Below are 22,068 nucleotides of genomic sequence, written 5' to 3' on the forward strand. Positions count from 1 at the left end.
AAAAATATAAAAAGTATGATTAGTTTAATAGAAATGACTTAAGACGATATTTAGCGGATTCATCACCTGTATTTCAAAATTTTTTTACGACCTTTTATATTCCCCCAAATGTATTGTAAAGACGTGTTTTAGATGTAAAATTATGTGAACTTAACGATAAAAATATAAAAAGTATGATTAGTTTAATAGAAATGACTTAAGACGATATTTAGCGGATTCATCACCCGTATTTCAAAATTTTTTTACGACCTTTTATATTCACCCAAATGTATTGTAAAGACGTGTTTTAGATGTAAAATTATGTGAACTTAACGATAAAAATATAAAAAGTATGATTAGTTCAATACAAATGACTTTAAACGATATTTAGCGGAATTATCACCATTTTTTACCAAATTTTTTCCCAAATTTTTTATCTATTTTTTGTATTCACCCAAATGTATTGTAAATACGTGTTTTAGATGTAAAATAATGTGAACTTAACGATAAAAATATAAAAAGTATGATTAGTTCAATACAAATGACTTTAAACGATATTTAGCGGAATTATCACCATTTTTTACCCAATTTTTTCCCAAATTTTTTATCTATTTTTTGTATTCACCCAAATAAATTGTAAATACGTGTTTTAGATGTAAAATAATGTGAACTTAACGATAAAAATATAAAAAGTATGATTAGTTCAATACAAATGACTTTAAACGATATTTAGCGGAATTATCACCATTTTTTACCCAATTTTTTCCCAAATTTTTTTTCTATTTTTTGTATTCACCCAAATGTATTTTAAATACGTGTTTTAGATGTAAAATAATGTGAACTTAACGTTAAAAATATAAAAAGTATGATTAGTTTAATAGAAATGACTTAAGACGATATTTAGCGGATTCATCACCTCTATTTCAAAATTTTTTTACGACCTTTTATATTCACCCAAATTTATCTTAAACACGTGTTTTAGATGTAAAATAATGTGAACTTAACGTTAAAAATATAAAAAGTATGATTAGTTTAATAGAAATGACTTAAGACGATATTTAGCGGATTCATCACCTGTATTTCAAAATTTTTTTACGACCTTTTATATTCACCCAAATGTATTGTAAAGACGTGTTTTAGATGTAAAATAATGTGAACTTAACGATAAAAATATAAAAAGTATGATTAGTTCAATACAAATGACTTTAAACGATATTTAGCGGAATTATCACCATTTTTTACCCAATTTTTTCCCAAATTTTTTTTCTATTTTTTGTATTCACCCAAATGTATTGTAAACACGTTTTTTAGATGAAAATAATGTGAACTTAACGATAAAAATATAAAAAGTATGATTAGTTTAATAGAAATGACTTAAGACGATATTTAGCGGATTCATCACCTGTATTTCAAAATTTTTTTACGACCTTTTATATTCACCCAAATGTATTGTAAAGACGTGTTTTAGATGTAAAATAATGTGAACTTAACGATAAAAATATAAAAAGTATGATTAGTTCAATACAAATGACTTTAAACGATATTTAGCGGAATTATCACCATTTTTTACCCAATTTTTTCCCAAATTTTTTTTCTATTATTTGTATTCACCCAAATGTATTTTAAATACGTGTTTTAGATGTAAAATAATGTGAACTTAACGTTAAAAATATAAAAAGTATGATTAGTTTAATAGAAATGACTTAAGACGATATTTAGCGGATTCATCACCTCTATTTCAAAATTTTTTTACGACCTTTTATATTCACCCAAATTTATCTTAAACACGTGTTTTAGATGTAAAATAATGTGAACTTAACGTTAAAAATATAAAAAGTATGATTAGTTTAATAGAAATGACTTAAGACGATATTTAGCGGATTCATCACCTGTATTTCAAAATTTTTTTACGACCTTTTATATTCCCCCAAATGTATTGTAAAGACGTGTTTTAGATGTAAAATTATGTGAACTTAACGATAAAAATATAAAAAGTATGATTAGTTTAATAGAAATGACTTAAGACGATATTTAGCGGATTCATCACCCGTATTTCAAAATTTTTTTACGACCTTTTATATTCACCCAAATGTATTGTAAAGACGTGTTTTAGATGTAAAATTATGTGAACTTAACGATAAAAATATAAAAAGTATGATTAGTTCAATACAAATGACTTTAAACGATATTTAGCGGAATTATCACCATTTTTTACCCAATTTTTTCCCAAATTTTTTTTCTATTTTTTGTATTCACCCAAATGTATTGTAAACACGTTTTTTAGATGTAAAATAATGTGAACTTAACGATAAAAATATAAAAAGTATGATTAGTTTAATAGAAATGACTTAAGACGATATTTAGCGGATTCATCACCTGTATTTCAAAATTTTTTTACGACCTTTTATATTCACCCAAATGTATTGTAAAGACGTGTTTTAGATGTAAAATAATGTGAACTTAACGATAAAAATATAAAAAGTATGATTAGTTCAATACAAATGACTTTAAACGATATTTAGCGGAATTATCACCATTTTTTACCAAATTTTTTCCCAAATTTTTTTTCTATTTTTTGTATTCACCCAAATGTATTTTAAATACGTGTTTTAGATGTAAAATAATGTGAACTTAACGATAAAAATATAAAAAGTATGATTAGTTCAATACAAATGACTTTAAACGATATTTAGCGGAATTATCACCATTTTTTACCCAATTTTTTCCCAAATTTTTTTTCTATTTTTTGTATTCACCCAAATGTATTGTAAACACGTTTTTTAGATGTAAAATAATGTGAACTTAACGATAAAAATATAAAAAGTATGATTAGTTTAATAGAAATGACTTAAGACGATATTTAGCGGATTCATCACCTGTATTTCAAAATTTTTTTACGACCTTTTATATTCACCCAAATGTATTGTAAAGACGTGTTTTAGATGTAAAATAATGTGAACTTAACGATAAAAATATAAAAAGTATGATTAGTTCAATACAAATGACTTTAAACGATATTTAGCGGAATTATCACCATTTTTTACCAAATTTTTTCCCAAATTTTTTTTCTATTTTTTGTATTCACCCAAATGTATTTTAAATACGTGTTTTAGATGTAAAATAATGTGAACTTAACGATAAAAATATAAAAAGTATGATTAGTTTAATACAAATGACTTTAAACGATATTTAGCGGAATTATCACCATTTTTTACCAAATTTTTTCCCAAATTTTTTATCTATTTTTTGTATTCACCCAAATAAATTGTAAATACGTGTTTTAGATGTAAAATAATGTGAACTTAACGATAAAAATATAAAAAGTATGATTAGTTCAATACAAATGACTTTAAACGATATTTAGCGGAATTATCACCATTTTTTACCCAATTTTTTCCCAAATTTTTTTTCTATTTTTTGTATTCACCCAAATGTATTTTAAATACGTGTTTTAGATGTAAAATAATGTGAACTTAACGTTAAAAATATAAAAAGTATGATTAGTTTAATAGAAATGACTTAAGACGATATTTAGCGGATTCATCACCTCTATTTCAAAATTTTTTTACGACCTTTTATATTCACCCAAATTTATCTTAAACACGTGTTTTAGATGTAAAATAATGTGAACTTAACGTTAAAAATATAAAAAGTATGATTAGTTTAATAGAAATGACTTAAGACGATATTTAGCGGATTCATCACCTGTATTTCAAAATTTTTTTACGACCTTTTATATTCACCCAAATGTATTGTAAAGACGTGTTTTAGATGTAAAATAATGTGAACTTAACGATAAAAATATAAAAAGTATGATTAGTTCAATACAAATGACTTTAAACGATATTTAGCGGAATTATCACCATTTTTTACCCAATTTTTTCCCAAATTTTTTTTCTATTTTTTGTATTCACCCAAATGTATTGTAAACACGTTTTTTAGATGTAAAATAATGTGAACTTAACGATAAAAATATAAAAAGTATGATTAGTTTAATAGAAATGACTTAAGACGATATTTAGCGGATTCATCACCTGTATTTCAAAATTTTTTTACGACCTTTTATATTCACCCAAATGTATTGTAAAGACGTGTTTTAGATGTAAAATAATGTGAACTTAACGATAAAAATATAAAAAGTATGATTAGTTCAATACAAATGACTTTAAACGATATATAGCGGAATTATCACCATTTTTTACCAAATTTTTTCCCAAATTTTTTATCTATTTTTTGTATTCACCCAAATGTATTGTAAATACGTGTTTTAGATGTAAAATAATGTGAACTTAACGATAAAAATATAAAAAGTATGATTAGTTCAATACAAATGACTTTAAACGATATTTAGCGGAATTATCACCATTTTTTACCCAATTTTTTCCCAAATTTTTTTTCTATTATTTGTATTCACCCAAATGTATTTTAAATACGTGTTTTAGATGTAAAATAATGTGAACTTAACGTTAAAAATATAAAAAGTATGATTAGTTTAATAGAAATGACTTAAGACGATATTTAGCGGATTCATCACCTCTATTTCAAAATTTTTTTACGACCTTTTATATTCACCCAAATTTATCTTAAACACGTGTTTTAGATGTAAAATAATGTGAACTTAACGTTAAAAATATAAAAAGTATGATTAGTTTAATAGAAATGACTTAAGACGATATTTAGCGGATTCATCACCTGTATTTCAAAATTTTTTTACGACCTTTTATATTCCCCCAAATGTATTGTAAAGACGTGTTTTAGATGTAAAATTATGTGAACTTAACGATAAAAATATAAAAAGTATGATTAGTTTAATAGAAATGACTAAAGACGATATTTAGCGGATTCATTACCTGTATTTCAAAATATTTTTACGACCTTTTATATTCACCCAAATGTATTGTAAAGACGTGTTTTAGATGTAAAATAATGTGAACTTAACGATAAAAATATAAAATTATGATTAGTTCAATACAAATGACTTTAAACGATATTTAGCGGAATTATCACCATTTTTTACCAAATTTTTTTTCTATTTTTTGTATTCACCCAAATGTATTTTAAATACGTGTTTTAGATGTAAAATAATGTGAACTTAACGTTAAAAATATAAAAAGTATGATTAGTTTAATAGAAATGACTTAAGACGATATTTAGCGGATTCATCACCTCTATTTCAAAATTTTTTTACGACCTTTTATATTCACCCAAATTTATCTTAAACACGTGTTTTAGATGTAAAATAATGTGAACTTAACGTTAAAAATATATAAAGTATGATTAGTTCAATACAAATGACTTTAAACGATATTTAGCGGAATTATCACCATTTTTTACCCAATTTTTTCCCAAATTTTTTTTCTATTTTTTGTATTCACCCAAATGTATTGTAAATACGTGTTTTAGATGTAAAATAATGTGAACTTAACGTTAAAAATATAAAAAGTATGATTAGTTCAATACAAATGACTTTAAACGATATTTAGCGGAATTATCACCATTTTTTACCAAATTTTTTCCCAAATTTTTTTTCAATTTTTTGTATTCACCCAAATGTATTGTAAATACGTGTTTTAAATGTAAAATAATGTGAACTTAACGATAAAAATATAAAAAGTATGATTAGTTCAATACAAATGACTTTAAACGATATTTAGCGGAATTATCACCATTTTTTACCAAATTTTTTCCCAAATTTTTTATCTATTTTTTGTATTCACCCAAATGTATTGTAAATACGTGTTTTAGATGTAAAATAATGTGAACTTAACGATAAAAATATAAAAAGTATGATTAGTTCAATACAAATGACTTTAAACGATATTTAGCGGAATTATCACCATTTTTTACCCAATTTTTTCCCAAATTTTTTTTCTATTTTTTGTATTCACCCAAATGTATTTTAAATACGTGTTTTAGATGTAAAATAATGTGAACTTAACGTTAAAAATATAAAAAGTATGATTAGTTTAATAGAAATGACTTAAGACGATATTTAGCGGATTCATCACCTCTATTTCAAAATTTTTTTACGACCTTTTATATTCATCCAAATGTATTGTAAAGACGTGTTTTAGATGTAAAATTATGTGAACTTAACGATAAAAATATAAAAAGTATGATTAGTTCAATACAAATGACTTTAAACGATATTTAGCGGAATTATCACCATTTTTTACCAAATTTTTTCCCAAATTTTTTTTCAATTTTTTGTATTCACCCAAATGTATTGTAAATACGTGTTTTAGATGTAAAATAATGTGAACTTAACGATAAAAATATAAAAAGTATGATTAGTTCAATACAAATGACTTTAAACGATATATAGCGGAATTATCACCATTTTTTACAAAATTTTTTCCCAAATTTTTTATCTATTTTTTGTATTCACCCAAATGTATTGTAAATACGTGTTTTAGATGTAAAATAATGTGAACTTAACGATAAAAATATAAAAAGTATGATTAGTTCAATACAAATGACTTTAAACGATATTTAGCGGAATTATCACCATTTTTTACCCAATTTTTTCCAAAATTTTTTTTCTATTATTTGTATTCACCCAAATGTATTTTAAATACGTGTTTTAGATGTAAAATAATGTGAACTTAACGTTAAAAATATAAAAAGTATGATTAGTTTAATAGAAATGACTTAAGACGATATTTAGCGGATTCATCACCTCTATTTCAAAATTTTTTTACGACCTTTTATATTCACCCAAATTTATCTTAAACACGTGTTTTAGATGTAAAATAATGTGAACTTAACGTTAAAAATATAAAAAGTATGATTAGTTTAATAGAAATGACTTAAGACGATATTTAGCGGATTCATCACCTGTATTTCAAAATTTTTTTACGACCTTTTATATTCCCCCAAATGTATTGTAAAGACGTGTTTTAGATGTAAAATTATGTGAACTTAACGATAAAAATATAAAAAGTATGATTAGTTTAATAGAAATGACTAAAGACGATATTTAGCGGATTCATTACCTGTATTTCAAAATATTTTTACGACCTTTTATATTCACCCAAATGTATTGTAAAGACGTGTTTTAGATGTAAAATAATGTGAACTTAACGATAAAAATATAAAAAGTATGATTAGTTCAATACAAATGACTTTAAACGATATTTAGCGGAATTATCACCATTTTTTACCCAATTTTTTCCCAAATTTTTTTTCTATTTTTTGTATTCACCCAAATGTATTGTAAACACGTTTTTTAGATGTAAAATAATGTGAACTTAACGATAAAAATATAAAAAGTATGATTAGTTTAATACAAATGACTTTAAACGATATTTAGCGGAATTATCACCATTTTTTACCCAATTTTTTCCCAAATTTTTTATCTATTTTTTGTATTCACCCAAATAAATTGTAAATACGTGTTTTAGATGTAAAATAATGTGAACTTAACGATAAAAATATAAAAAGTATGATTAGTTCAATACAAATGACTTTAAACGATATTTAGCGGAATTATCACCATTTTTTACCCAATTTTTTCCCAAATTTTTTTTCTATTTTTTGTATTCACCCAAATGTATTTTAAATACGTGTTTTAGATGTAAAATAATGTGAACTTAACGTTAAAAATATAAAAAGTATGATTAGTTTAATAGAAATGACTTAAGACGATATTTAGCGGATTCATCACCTCTATTTCAAAATTTTTTTACGACCTTTTATATTCACCCAAATTTATCTTAAACACGTGTTTTAGATGTAAAATAATGTGAACTTAACGTTAAAAATATAAAAAGTATGATTAGTTTAATAGAAATGACTTAAGACGATATTTAGCGGATTCATCACCTGTATTTCAAAATTTTTTTACGACCTTTTATATTCACCCAAATGTATTGTAAAGACGTGTTTTAGATGTAAAATAATGTGAACTTAACGATAAAAATATAAAAAGTATGATTAGTTCAATACAAATGACTTTAAACGATATTTAGCGGAATTATCACCATTATTTACCCAATTTTTTCCCAAATTTTTTTTCTATTTTTTGTATTCACCCAAATGTATTGTAAACACGTTTTTTAGATGTAAAATAATGTGAACTTAACGATAAAAATATAAAAAGTATGATTAGTTTAATAGAAATGACTTAAGACGATATTTAGCGGATTCATCACCTGTATTTCAAAATTTTTTTACGACCTTTTATATTCACCCAAATGTATTGTAAAGACGTGTTTTAGATGTAAAATAATGTGAACTTAACGATAAAAATATAAAAAGTATGATTAGTTCAATACAAATGACTTTAAACGATATATAGCGGAATTATCACCATTTTTTACCAAATTTTTTCCCAAATTTTTTATCTATTTTTTGTATTCACCCAAATGTATTGTAAATACGTGTTTTAGATGTAAAATAATGTGAACTTAACGATAAAAATATAAAAAGTATGATCAGTTCAATACAAATGACTTTAAACGATATTTAGCGGAATTATCACCATTTTTTACCCAATTTTTTCCCAAATTTTTTTTCTATTATTTGTATTCACCCAAATGTATTTTAAATACGTGTTTTAGATGTAAAATAATGTGAACTTAACGTTAAAAATATAAAAAGTATGATTAGTTTAATAGAAATGACTTAAGACGATATTTAGCGGATTCATCACCTCTATTTCAAAATTTTTTTACGACCTTTTATATTCACCCAAATTTATCTTAAACACGTGTTTTAGATGTAAAATAATGTGAACTTAACGTTAAAAATATAAAAAGTATGATTAGTTTAATAGAAATGACTTAAGACGATATTTAGCGGATTCATCACCTGTATTTCAAAATTTTTTTACGACCTTTTATATTCCCCCAAATGTATTGTAAAGACGTGTTTTAGATGTAAAATTATGTGAACTTAACGATAAAAATATAAAAAGTATGATTAGTTTAATAGAAATGACTTAAGACGATATTTAGCGGATTCATCACCCGTATTTCAAAATTTTTTTACGACCTTTTATATTCACCCAAATGTATTGTAAAGACGTGTTTTAGATGTAAAATTATGTGAACTTAACGATAAAAATATAAAAAGTATGATTAGTTCAATACAAATGACTTTAAACGATATTTAGCGGAATTATCACCATTTTTTACCAAATTTTTTCCCAAATTTTTTATCTATTTTTTGTATTCACCCAAATGTATTGTAAATACGTGTTTTAGATGTAAAATAATGTGAACTTAACGATAAAAATATAAAAAGTATGATTAGTTCAATACAAATGACTTTAAACGATATTTAGCGGAATTATCACCATTTTTTACCCAATTTTTTCCCAAATTTTTTTTCTATTTTTTGTATTCACCCAAATGTATTGTAAACACGTTTTTTAGATGTAAAATAATGTGAACTTAACGATAAAAATATAAAAAGTATGATTAGTTTAATAGAAATGACTTTAAACGATATTTAGCGGAATTATCACCATTTTTTACCAAATTTTTTCCCAAATTTTTTATCTATTTTTTGTATTCACCCAAATAAATTGTAAATACGTGTTTTAGATGTAAAATAATGTGAACTTAACGATAAAAATATAAAAAGTATGATTAGTTCAATACAAATGACTTTAAACGATATTTAGCGGAATTATCACCATTTTTTACCCAATTTTTTTCCAAATTTTTTTTCTATTTTTTGTATTCACCCAAATGTATTTTAAATACGTGTTTTAGATGTAAAATAATGTGAACTTAACGTTAAAAATATAAAAAGTATGATTAGTTTAATAGAAATGACTTAAGACGATATTTAGCGGATTCATCACCTCTATTTCAAAATTTTTTTACGACCTTTTATATTCACCCAAATTTATCTTAAACACGTGTTTTAGATGTAAAATAATGTGAACTTAACGTTAAAAATATAAAAAGTATGATTAGTTTAATAGAAATGACTTAAGACGATATTTAGCGGATTCATCACCTGTATTTCAAAATTTTTTTACGACCTTTTATATTCACCCAAATGTATTCTAAAGACGTGTTTTAGATGTAAAATAATGTGAACTTAACGATAAAAATATAAAAAGTATGATTAGTTCAATAAAAATGACTTTAAACGATATTTAGCGGAATTATCACCATTTTTTACCAAATTTTTTCCCAAATTTTTTTTCAATTTTTTGTATTCACCCAAATGTATTGTAAATACGTGTTTTAGATGTAAAATAATGTGAACTTAACGATAAAAATATAAAAAGTATGATTAGTTCAATACAAATGACTTTAAACGATATATAGCGGAATTATCACCATTTTTTACAAAATTTTTTCCCAAATTTTTTATCTATTTTTTGTATTCACCCAAATGTATTGTAAATACGTGTTTAAGATGTAAAATAATGTGAACTTAACGATAAAAATATAAAAAGTATGATTAGTTCAATACAAATGACTTTAAACAATATTTAGCGGAATTATCACCATTTTTTACCCAATTTTTTCCAAAATTTTTTTTCTATTATTTGTATTCACCCAAATGTATTTTAAATACGTGTTTTAGATGTAAAATAATGTGAACTTAACGTTAAAAATATAAAAAGTATGATTAGTTTAATAGAAATGACTTAAGACGATATTTAGCGGATTCATCACCTCTATTTCAAAATTTTTTTACGACCTTTTATATTCACCCAAATTTATCTTAAACACGTGTTTTAGATGTAAAATAATGTGAACTTAACGTTAAAAATATAAAAAGTATGATTAGTTTAATAGAAATGACTTAAGACGATATTTAGCGGATTCATCACCTGTATTTCAAAATTTTTTTACGACCTTTTATATTCCCCCAAATGTATTGTAAAGACGTGTTTTAGATGTAAAATTATGTGAACTTAACGATAAAAATATAAAAAGTATGATTAGTTTAATAGAAATGACTAAAGACGATATTTAGCGGATTCATTACCTGTATTTCAAAATATTTTTACGACCTTTTATATTCACCCAAATGTATTGTAAAGACGTGTTTTAGATGTAAAATAATGTGAACTTAACGATAAAAATATAAAAAGTATGATTAGTTCAATACAAATGACTTTAAACGATATTTAGCGGAATTATCACCATTTTTTACCAAATTTTTTTTCTATTTTTTGTATTCACCCAAATGTATTGTAAACACGTTTTTTAGATGTAAAATAATGTGAACTTAACGATAAAAATATAAAAAGTATGATTAGTTCAATACAAATGACTTTAAACGATATTTAGCGGAATTATCACCATTTTTTACCCAATTTTTTCCCAAATTTTTTTTCTATTTTTTGTATTCACCCAAATGTATTTTAAATACGTGTTTTAGATGTAAAATAATGTGAACTTAACGATAAAAATATAAAAAGTATGATTAGTTCAATACAAATGACTTTAAACGATATTTAGCGGATTCATCACCTGTATTTCAAAATTTTTTTACGACCTTTTATATTCACCCAAATGTATTGTAAAGACGTGTTTTAGATGTAAAATAATGTGAGCTTAACGATAAAAATATAAAAAGTATGATTAGTTCAATACAAATGACTTTAAACGATATTTAGCGGAATTATCACCATTTTTTACCAAATTTTTTCCCAAATTTTTTTTCTATTTTTTGTATTCACCCAAATGTATTTTAAATACGTGTTTTAGATGTAAAATAATGTGAACTTAACGATAAAAATATAAAAAGTATGATTAGTTCAATACAAATGACTTTAAACGATATTTAGCGGAATTATCACCATTTTTTACCCAATTTTTTTCCAAATTTTTTTTCTATTTTTTGTATTCACCCAAATGTATTGTAAACACGTTTTTTAGATGTAAAATAATGTGAACTTAACGATAAAAATATAAAAAGTATGATTAGTTTAATAGAAATGACTTAAGACGATATTTAGCGGATTCATCACCTGTATTTCAAAATTTTTTTACGACCTTTTATATTCCCCCAAATGTATTGTAAAGACGTGTTTTAGATGTAAAATTATGTGAACTTAACGATAAAAATATAAAAAGTATGATTAGTTTAATAGAAATGACTAAAGACGATATTTAGCGGATTCATTACCTGTATTTCAAAATATTTTTACGACCTTTTATATTCACCCAAATGTATTGTAAAGACGTGTTTTAGATGTAAAATAATGTGAACTTAACGATAAAAATATAAAAAGTATGATTAGTTCAATACAAATGACTTTAAACGATATTTAGCGGAATTATCACCATTTTTTACCAAATTTTTTTTCTATTTTTTGTATTCACCCAAATGTATTGTAAACACGTTTTTTAGATGTAAAATAATGTGAACTTAACGATAAAAATATAAAAAGTATGATTAGTTTAATAGAAATGACTTAAGACGATATTTAGCGGATTCATCACCTGTATTTCAAAATTTTTTTACGACCTTTTATATTCACCCAAATGTATTGTAAAGACGTGTTTTAGATGTAAAATAATGTGAACTTAACGATAAAAATATAAAAAGTATGATTAGTTCAATACAAATGACTTTAAACGATATTTAGCGGAATTATCACCATTTTTTACCAAATTTTTTCCCAAATTTTTTTTCTATTTTTTGTATTCACCCAAATGTATTGTAAATACGTGTTTTAGATGTAAAATAATGTGAACTTAACGATAAAAATATAAAAAGTATGATTAGTTCAATACAAATGACTTTAAACGATATTTAGCGGAATTATCACCATTTTTTACCAAATTTTTTCCCAAATTTTTTATCTATTTTTTTTATTCACCCAAATGTATTGTAAATACGTGTTTTAGATGTAAAATAATGTGAACTTAACGATAAAAATATAAAAAGTATGATTAGTTCAATACAAATGACTTTAAACGATATTTAGCGGAATTATCACCATTTTTTACCCAATTTTTTCCCAAATTTTTTTTCTATTTTTTGTATTCACCCAAATGTATTGTAAATACGTGTTTTAGATGTAAAATAATGTGAACTTAACGTTAAAAATATAAAAAGTATGATTAGTTTAATAGAAATGACTAAAGACGATATTTAGCGGATTCATCACCTGTATTTCAAAATATTTTTACGACCTTTTATATTCACCCAAATGTATTGTAAAGACGTGTTTTAGATGTAAAATAATGTGAACTTAACGATAAAAATATAAAAAGTATGATTAGTTCAATACAAATGACTTTAAACGATATTTAGCGGAATTATCACCATTTTTTACCAAATTTTTTCCCAAATTTTTTTTCTATTTTTTGTATTCACCCAAATGTATTGTAAATACGTGTTTTAGATGTAAAATAATGTGAACTTAACGATAAAAATATAAAAAGTATGATTAGTTCAATACAAATGACTTTAAACGATATTTAGCGGAATTATCACCATTTTTTACCAAATTTTTTCCCAAATTTTTTATCTATTTTTTTTATTCACCCAAATGTATTGTAAATACGTGTTTTAGATGTAAAATAATGTGAACTTAACGATAAAAATATAAAAAGTATGATTAGTTCAATACAAATGACTTTAAACGATATTTAGCGGAATTATCACCATTTTTTACCCAATTTTTTCCCAAATTTTTTTTCTATTTTTTGTATTCACCCAAATGTATTTTAAATACGTGTTTTAGATGTAAAATAATGTGAACTTAACGTTAAAAATATAAAAAGTATGATTAGTTTAATAGAAATGACTTAAGACGATATTTAGCGGATTCATCACCTCTATTTCAAAATTTTTTTACGACCTTTTATATTCACCCAAATTTATCTTAAACACGTGTTTTAGATGTAAAATAATGTGAACTTAACGTTAAAAATATAAAAAGTATGATTAGTTTAATAGAAATGACTTAAGACGATATTTAGCGGATTCATCACCTGTATTTCAAAATTTTTTTACGACCTTTTATATTCACCCAAATGTATTGTAAAGACGTGTTTTAGATGTAAAATTATGTGAACTTAACGATAAAAATATAAAAAGTATGATTAGTTTAATAGAAATGACTAAAGACGATATTTAGCGGATTCATCACCTGTATTTCAAAATATTTTTACGACCTTTTATATTCACCCAAATGTATTGTAAAGACGTGTTTTAGATGTAAAATAATGTGAACTTAACGATAAAAATATAAAAAGTATGATTAGTTCAATACAAATGACTTTAAACGATATTTAGCGGAATTATCACCATTTTTTACCAAATTTTTTTTCTATTTTTTGTATTCATCCAAATGTATTGTAAACACGTTTTTTAGATGTAAAATAATGTGAACTTAACGATAAAAATATAAAAAGTATGATTAGTTTAATAGAAATGACTTAAGACGATATTTAGCGGATTCATCACCTGTATTTCAAAATTTTTTTACGACCTTTTATATTCACCCAAATGTATTGTAAAGACGTGTTTTAGATGTAAAAAATGTGAACTTAACGATAAAAATATAAAAAGTATGATTAGTTCAATACAAATGACTTTAAACGATATTTAGCGGAATTATCACCATTTTTTACCAAATTTTTTCCCAAATTTTTTTTCTATTTTTTGTATTCACCCAAATGTATTTTAAATACGTGTTTTAGATGTAAAATAATGTGAACTTAACGATAAAAATATAAAAAGTATGATTAGTTCAATACAAATGACTTTAAACGATATTTAGCGGAATTATCACCATTTTTTACCAAATTTTTTCCCAAATTTTTTATCTATTTTTTGTATTCACCCAAATGTATTGTAAATACGTGTTTTAGATGTAAAATAATGTGAACTTAACGTTAAAAATATAAAAAGTATGATTAGTTTAATAGAAATGACTTAAGACGATATTTAGCGGATTCATCACCTGTATTTCAAAATTTTTTTACGACCTTTTATATTCACCCAAATGTATTGTAAAGACGTGTTTTAGATGTAAAATTATGTGAACATAACGATAAAAATATAAAAAGTATGATTAGTTCAATACAAATGACTTTAAACGATATTTAGCGGAATTATCACCATTTTTTACCCAATTTTTTCCCTAATTTTTTTTCTATTTTTTGTATTCACCCAAATGTATTGTAAATACGTGTTTTAGATGTAAAATAATGTGAACTTAACGTTAAAAATATAAAAAGTATGATTAGTTTAATAGAAATGACTAAAGACGATATTTAGCGGATTCATCACCTGTATTTCAAAATATTTTTTCGACCTTTTATATTCACCCAAATGTATTGTAAAGACGTGTTTTAGATGTAAAATAATGTGAACTTAACGATAAAAATATAAAAAGTATGATTAGTTCAATACAAATGACTTTAAACGATATTTAGCGGAATTATCACCATTTTTTACCCAATTTTTTCCCAAATTTTTTTTCTATTTTTTGTATTCACCCAAATGTATTGTAAATACGTGTTTTAGATGTAAAATAATGTGAACTTAACGTTAAAAATATAAAAAGTATGATTAGTTTAATAGAAATGACTAAAGACGATATTTAGCGGATTCATCACCTGTATTTCAAAATATTTTTACGACCTTTTATATTCACCCAAATGTATTGTAAAGACGTGTTTTAGATGTAAAATAATGTGAACTTAACGATAAAAATATAAAAAGTATGATTAGTTCAATACAAATGACTTAAGACGATATTTAGCGGATTCATCACCTGTATTTCAAAATTTTTTTACGACCTTTTATATTCACCCAAATTTATCTTAAACACGTGTTTTAGATGTAAAATAATGTGAACTTAACGTTAAAAATATAAAAAGTATGATTAGTTTAATAGAAATGACTTAAGACGATATTTAGCGGATTCATCACCTGTATTTCAAAATTTTTTTACGACCTTTTATATTCACCCAAATGTATTGTAAAGACGTGTTTTAGATGTAAAATTATGTGAACTTAACGATAAAAATATAAAAAGTATGATTAGTTTAATAGAAATGACTTAAGACGATATTTAGCGGATTCATCACCTGTATTTCAAAATTTTTTTACGACCTTTTATATTCACCCAAATGTATTGTAAAGACGTGTTTTAGATGTAAAATTATGTGAACATAACGATAAAAATATAAAAAGTATGATTAGTTCAATACAAATGACTTTAAACGATATTTAGCGGAATTATCACCATTTTTTACCCAATTTTTTCCCTAATTTTTTTTCTATTTTTTGTATTCACCCAAATGTATTGTAAATACGTGTTTTAGATGTAAAATAATGTGAACTTAACGTTAAAAATATAAAAAGTATGATTAGTTTAATAGAAATGACTAAAGACGATATTTAGCGGATTCATCACCTGTATTTCAAAATATTTTTACGACCTTTTATATTCACCCAAATGTATTGTAAAGACGTGTTTTAGATGTAAAATAATGTGAACTTAACGATAAAAATATAAAAAGTATGATTAGTTCAATACAAATGACTTTAAACGATATTTAGCGGAATTATCACCATTTTTTACCCAATTTTTTCCCAAATTTTTTTTCTATTTTTTGTATTCACCCAAATGTATTGTAAATACGTGTTTTAGATGTAAAATAATGTGAACTTAACGTTAAAAATATAAAAAGTATGATTAGTTTAATAGAAATGACTAAAGACGATATTTAGCGGATTCATCACCTGTATTTCAAAATATTTTTACGACCTTTTATATTCACCCAAATGTATTGTAAAGACGTGTTTTAGATGTAAAATAATGTGAACTTAACGATAAAAATATAAAAAGTATGATTAGTTCAATACAAATGACTTTAAACGATATTTAGCGGAATTATCACCATTTTTTACCAAATTTTTTCCCAAATTTTTTTTCTATTTTTTGTATTCACCCAAATGTATTTTAAATACGTGTTTTAGATGTAAAATAATGTGAACTTAACGATAAAAATATAAAAAGTATGATTAGTTCAATACAAATGACTTTAAACGATATTTAGCGGAATTATCACCATTTTTTACCCAATTTTTTTCCAAATTTTTTTTCTATTTTTTGTATTCACCCAAATGTATTGTAAACACGTTTTTTAGATGTAAAATAATGTGAACTTAACGATAAAAATATAAAAAGTATGATTAGTTTAATAGAAATGACTTAAGACGATATTTAGCGGATTCATCACCTGTATTTCAAAATTTTTTTACGACCTTTTATATTCCCCCAAATGTATTGTAAAGACGTGTTTTAGATGTAAAATTATGTGAACTTAACGATAAAAATATAAAAAGTATGATTAGTTTAATAGAAATGACTAAAGACGATATTTAGCGGATTCATTACCTGTATTTCAAAATATTTTTACGACCTTTTATATTCACCCAAATGTATTGTAAAGACGTGTTTTAGATGTAAAATAATGTGAACTTAACGATAAAAATATAAAAAGTATGATTAGTTCAATACAAATGACTTTAAACGATATTTAGCGGAATTATCACCATTTTTTACCAAATTTTTTTTCTATTTTTTGTATTCACCCAAATGTATTGTAAACACGTTTTTTAGATGTAAAATAATGTGAACTTAACGATAAAAATATAAAAAGTATGATTAGTTTAATAGAAATGACTTAAGACGATATTTAGCGGATTCATCACCTGTATTTCAAAATTTTTTTACGACCTTTTATATTCACCCAAATGTATTGTAAAGACGTGTTTTAGATGTAAAATAATGTGAACTTAACGATAAAAATATAAAAAGTATGATTAGTTCAATACAAATGACTTTAAACGATATTTAGCGGAATTATCACCATTTTTTACCAAATTTTTTCCCAAATTTTTTTTCTATTTTTTGTATTCACCCAAATGTATTGTAAATACGTGTTTTAGATGTAAAATAATGTGAACTTAACGATAAAAATATAAAAAGTATGATTAGTTCAATACAAATGACTTTAAACGATATTTAGCGGAATTATCACCATTTTTTACCAAATTTTTTCCCAAATTTTTTATCTATTTTTTTTATTCACCCAAATGTATTGTAAATACGTGTTTTAGATGTAAAATAATGTGAACTTAACGATAAAAATATAAAAAGTATGATTAGTTCAATACAAATGACTTTAAACGATATTTAGCGGAATTATCACCATTTTTTACCCAATTTTTTCCCAAATTTTTTTTCTATTTTTTGTATTCACCCAAATGTATTGTAAATACGTGTTTTAGATGTAAAATAATGTGAACTTAACGTTAAAAATATAAAAAGTATGATTAGTTTAATAGAAATGACTAAAGACGATATTTAGCGGATTCATCACCTGTATTTCAAAATATTTTTACGACCTTTTATATTCACCCAAATGTATTGTAAAGACGTGTTTTAGATGTAAAATAATGTGAACTTAACGATAAAAATATAAAAAGTATGATTAGTTCAATACAAATGACTTTAAACGATATTTAGCGGAATTATCACCATTTTTTACCAAATTTTTTCCCAAATTTTTTTTCTATTTTTTGTATTCACCCAAATGTATTGTAAATACGTGTTTTAGATGTAAAATAATGTGAACTTAACGATAAAAATATAAAAAGTATGATTAGTTCAATACAAATGACTTTAAACGATATTTAGCGGAATTATCACCATTTTTTACCAAATTTTTTCCCAAATTTTTTATCTATTTTTTTTATTCACCCAAATGTATTGTAAATACGTGTTTTAGATGTAAAATAATGTGAACTTAACGATAAAAATATAAAAAGTATGATTAGTTCAATACAAATGACTTTAAACGATATTTAGCGGAATTATCACCATTTTTTACCCAATTTTTTCCCAAATTTTTTTTCTATTTTTTGTATTCACCCAAATGTATTTTAAATACGTGTTTTAGATGTAAAATAATGTGAACTTAACGTTAAAAATATAAAAAGTATGATTAGTTTAATAGAAATGACTTAAGACGATATTTAGCGGATTCATCACCTCTATTTCAAAATTTTTTTACGACCTTTTATATTCACCCAAATTTATCTTAAACACGTGTTTTAGATGTAAAATAATGTGAACTTAACGTTAAAAATATAAAAAGTATGATTAGTTTAATAGAAATGACTTAAGACGATATTTAGCGGATTCATCACCTGTATTTCAAAATTTTTTTACGACCTTTTATATTCACCCAAATGTATTGTAAAGACGTGTTTTAGATGTAAAATTATGTGAACTTAACGATAAAAATATAAAAAGTATGATTAGTTTAATAGAAATGACTAAAGACGATATTTAGCGGATTCATCACCTGTATTTCAAAATATTTTTACGACCTTTTATATTCACCCAAATGTATTGTAAAGACGTGTTTTAGATGTAAAATAATGTGAACTTAACGATAAAAATATAAAAAGTATGATTAGTTCAATACAAATGACTTTAAACGATATTTAGCGGAATTATCACCATTTTTTACCAAATTTTTTTTCTATTTTTTGTATTCATCCAAATGTATTGTAAACACGTTTTTTAGATGTAAAATAATGTGAACTTAACGATAAAAATATAAAAAGTATGATTAGTTTAATAGAAATGACTTAAGACGATATTTAGCGGATTCATCACCTGTATTTCAAAATTTTTTTACGACCTTTTATATTCACCCAAATGTATTGTAAAGACGTGTTTTAGATGTAAAAAATGTGAACTTAACGATAAAAATATAAAAAGTATGATTAGTTCAATACAAATGACTTTAAACGATATTTAGCGGAATTATCACCATTTTTTACCAAATTTTTTCCCAAATTTTTTTTCTATTTTTTGTATTCACCCAAATGTATTTTAAATACGTGTTTTAGATGTAAAATAATGTGAACTTAACGATAAAAATATAAAAAGTATGATTAGTTCAATACAAATGACTTTAAACGATATTTAGCGGAATTATCACCATTTTTTACCAAATTTTTTCCCAAATTTTTTATCTATTTTTTGTATTCACCCAAATGTATTGTAAATACGTGTTTTAGATGTAAAATAATGTGAACTTAACGTTAAAAATATAAAAAGTATGATTAGTTTAATAGAAATGACTTAAGACGATATTTAGCGGATTCATCACCTGTATTTCAAAATTTTTTTACGACCTTTTATATTCACCCAAATGTATTGTAAAGACGTGTTTTAGATGTAAAATTATGTGAACATAACGATAAAAATATAAAAAGTATGATTAGTTCAATACAAATGACTTTAAACGATATTTAGCGGAATTATCACCATTTTTTACCCAATTTTTTCCCAAATTTTTTTTCTATTTTTTGTATTCACCCAAATGTATTGTAAATACGTGTTTTAGATGTAAAATAATGTGAACTTAACGTTAAAAATATAAAAAGTATGATTAGTTTAATAGAAATGACTAAAGACGATATTTAGCGGATTCATCACCTGTATTTCAAAATATTTTTACGACCTTTTATATTCACCCAAATGTATTGTAAAGACGTGTTTTAGATGTAAAATAATGTGAACTTAACGATAAAAATATAAAAAGTATGATTAGTTCAATACAAATGACTTAAGACGATATTTAGCGGATTCATCACCTGTATTTCAAAATTTTTTTACGACCTTTTATATTCACCCAAATTTATCTTAAACACGTGTTTTAGATGTAAAATAATGTGAACTTAACGTTAAAAATATAAAAAGTATGATTAGTTTAATAGAAATGACTTAAGACGATATTTAGCGGATTCATCACCTGTATTTCAAAATTTTTTTACGACCTTTTATATTCACCCAAATGTATTGTAAAGACGTGTTTTAGATGTAAAATTATGTGAACTTAACGATAAAAATATAAAAAGTATGATTAGTTTAATAGAAATGACTAAAGACGATATTTAGCGGATTCATCACCTGTATTTCAAAATATTTTTACGACCTTTTATATTCACCCAAATGTATTGTAAAGACGTGTTTTAGATGTAAAATAATGTGAACTTAACGATAAAAATATAAAAAGTATGATTAGTTCAATACAAATGACTTTAAACGATATTTAGCGGAATTATCACCATTTTTTACCCAATTTTTTCCCAAATTTTTTTTCTATTTTTTGTATTCACCCAAATGTATTTTAAATACGTGTTTTAGATGTAAAATAATGTGAACTTAACGTTAAAAATATAAAAAGTATGATTAGTTTAATAGAAATGACTTAAGACGATATTTAGCGGATTCATCACCTCTATTTCAAAATTTTTTTACGACCTTTTATATTCACCCAAATTTATCTTAAACACGTGTTTTAGATGTAAAATTATGTGAACATAACGATAAAAATATAAAAAGTATGATTAGTTCAATACAAATGACTTTAAACGATATTTAGCGGAATTATCACCATTTTTTACCCAATTTTTTCCCTAATTTTTTTTCTATTTTTTGTATTCACCCAAATGTATTGTAAATACGTGTTTTAGATGTAAAATAATGTGAACTTAACGTTAAAAATATAAAAAGTATGATTAGTTTAATAGAAATGACTAAAGACGATATTTAGCGGATTCATCACCTGTATTTCAAAATATTTTTACGACCTTTTATATTCACCCAAATGTATTGTAAAGACGTGTTTTAGATGTAAAATAATGTGAACTTAACGATAAAAATATAAAAAGTATGATTAGTTCAATACAAATGACTTTAAACGATATTTAGCGGAATTATCACCATTTTTTACCCAATTTTTTCCCAAATTTTTTTTCTATTTTTTGTATTCACCCAAATGTATTGTAAATACGTGTTTTAGATGTAAAATAATGTGAACTTAACGTTAAAAATATAAAAAGTATGATTAGTTTAATAGAAATGACTAAAGACGATATTTAGCGGATTCATCACCTGTATTTCAAAATATTTTTACGACCTTTTATATTCACCCAAATGTATTGTAAAGACGTGTTTTAGATGTAAAATAATGTGAACTTAACGATAAAAATATAAAAAGTATGATTAGTTCAATACAAATGACTTAAGACGATATTTAGCGGATTCATCACCTGTATTTC

This window comes from Diuraphis noxia, unplaced genomic scaffold (assembly GCF_037042655.1).
Source record: "Diuraphis noxia isolate RWA-SAM2 unplaced genomic scaffold, SU_Dnox_SAM2 contig0004, whole genome shotgun sequence".
Classification (NCBI taxonomy): Eukaryota; Metazoa; Arthropoda; class Insecta; order Hemiptera; family Aphididae; genus Diuraphis; species Diuraphis noxia.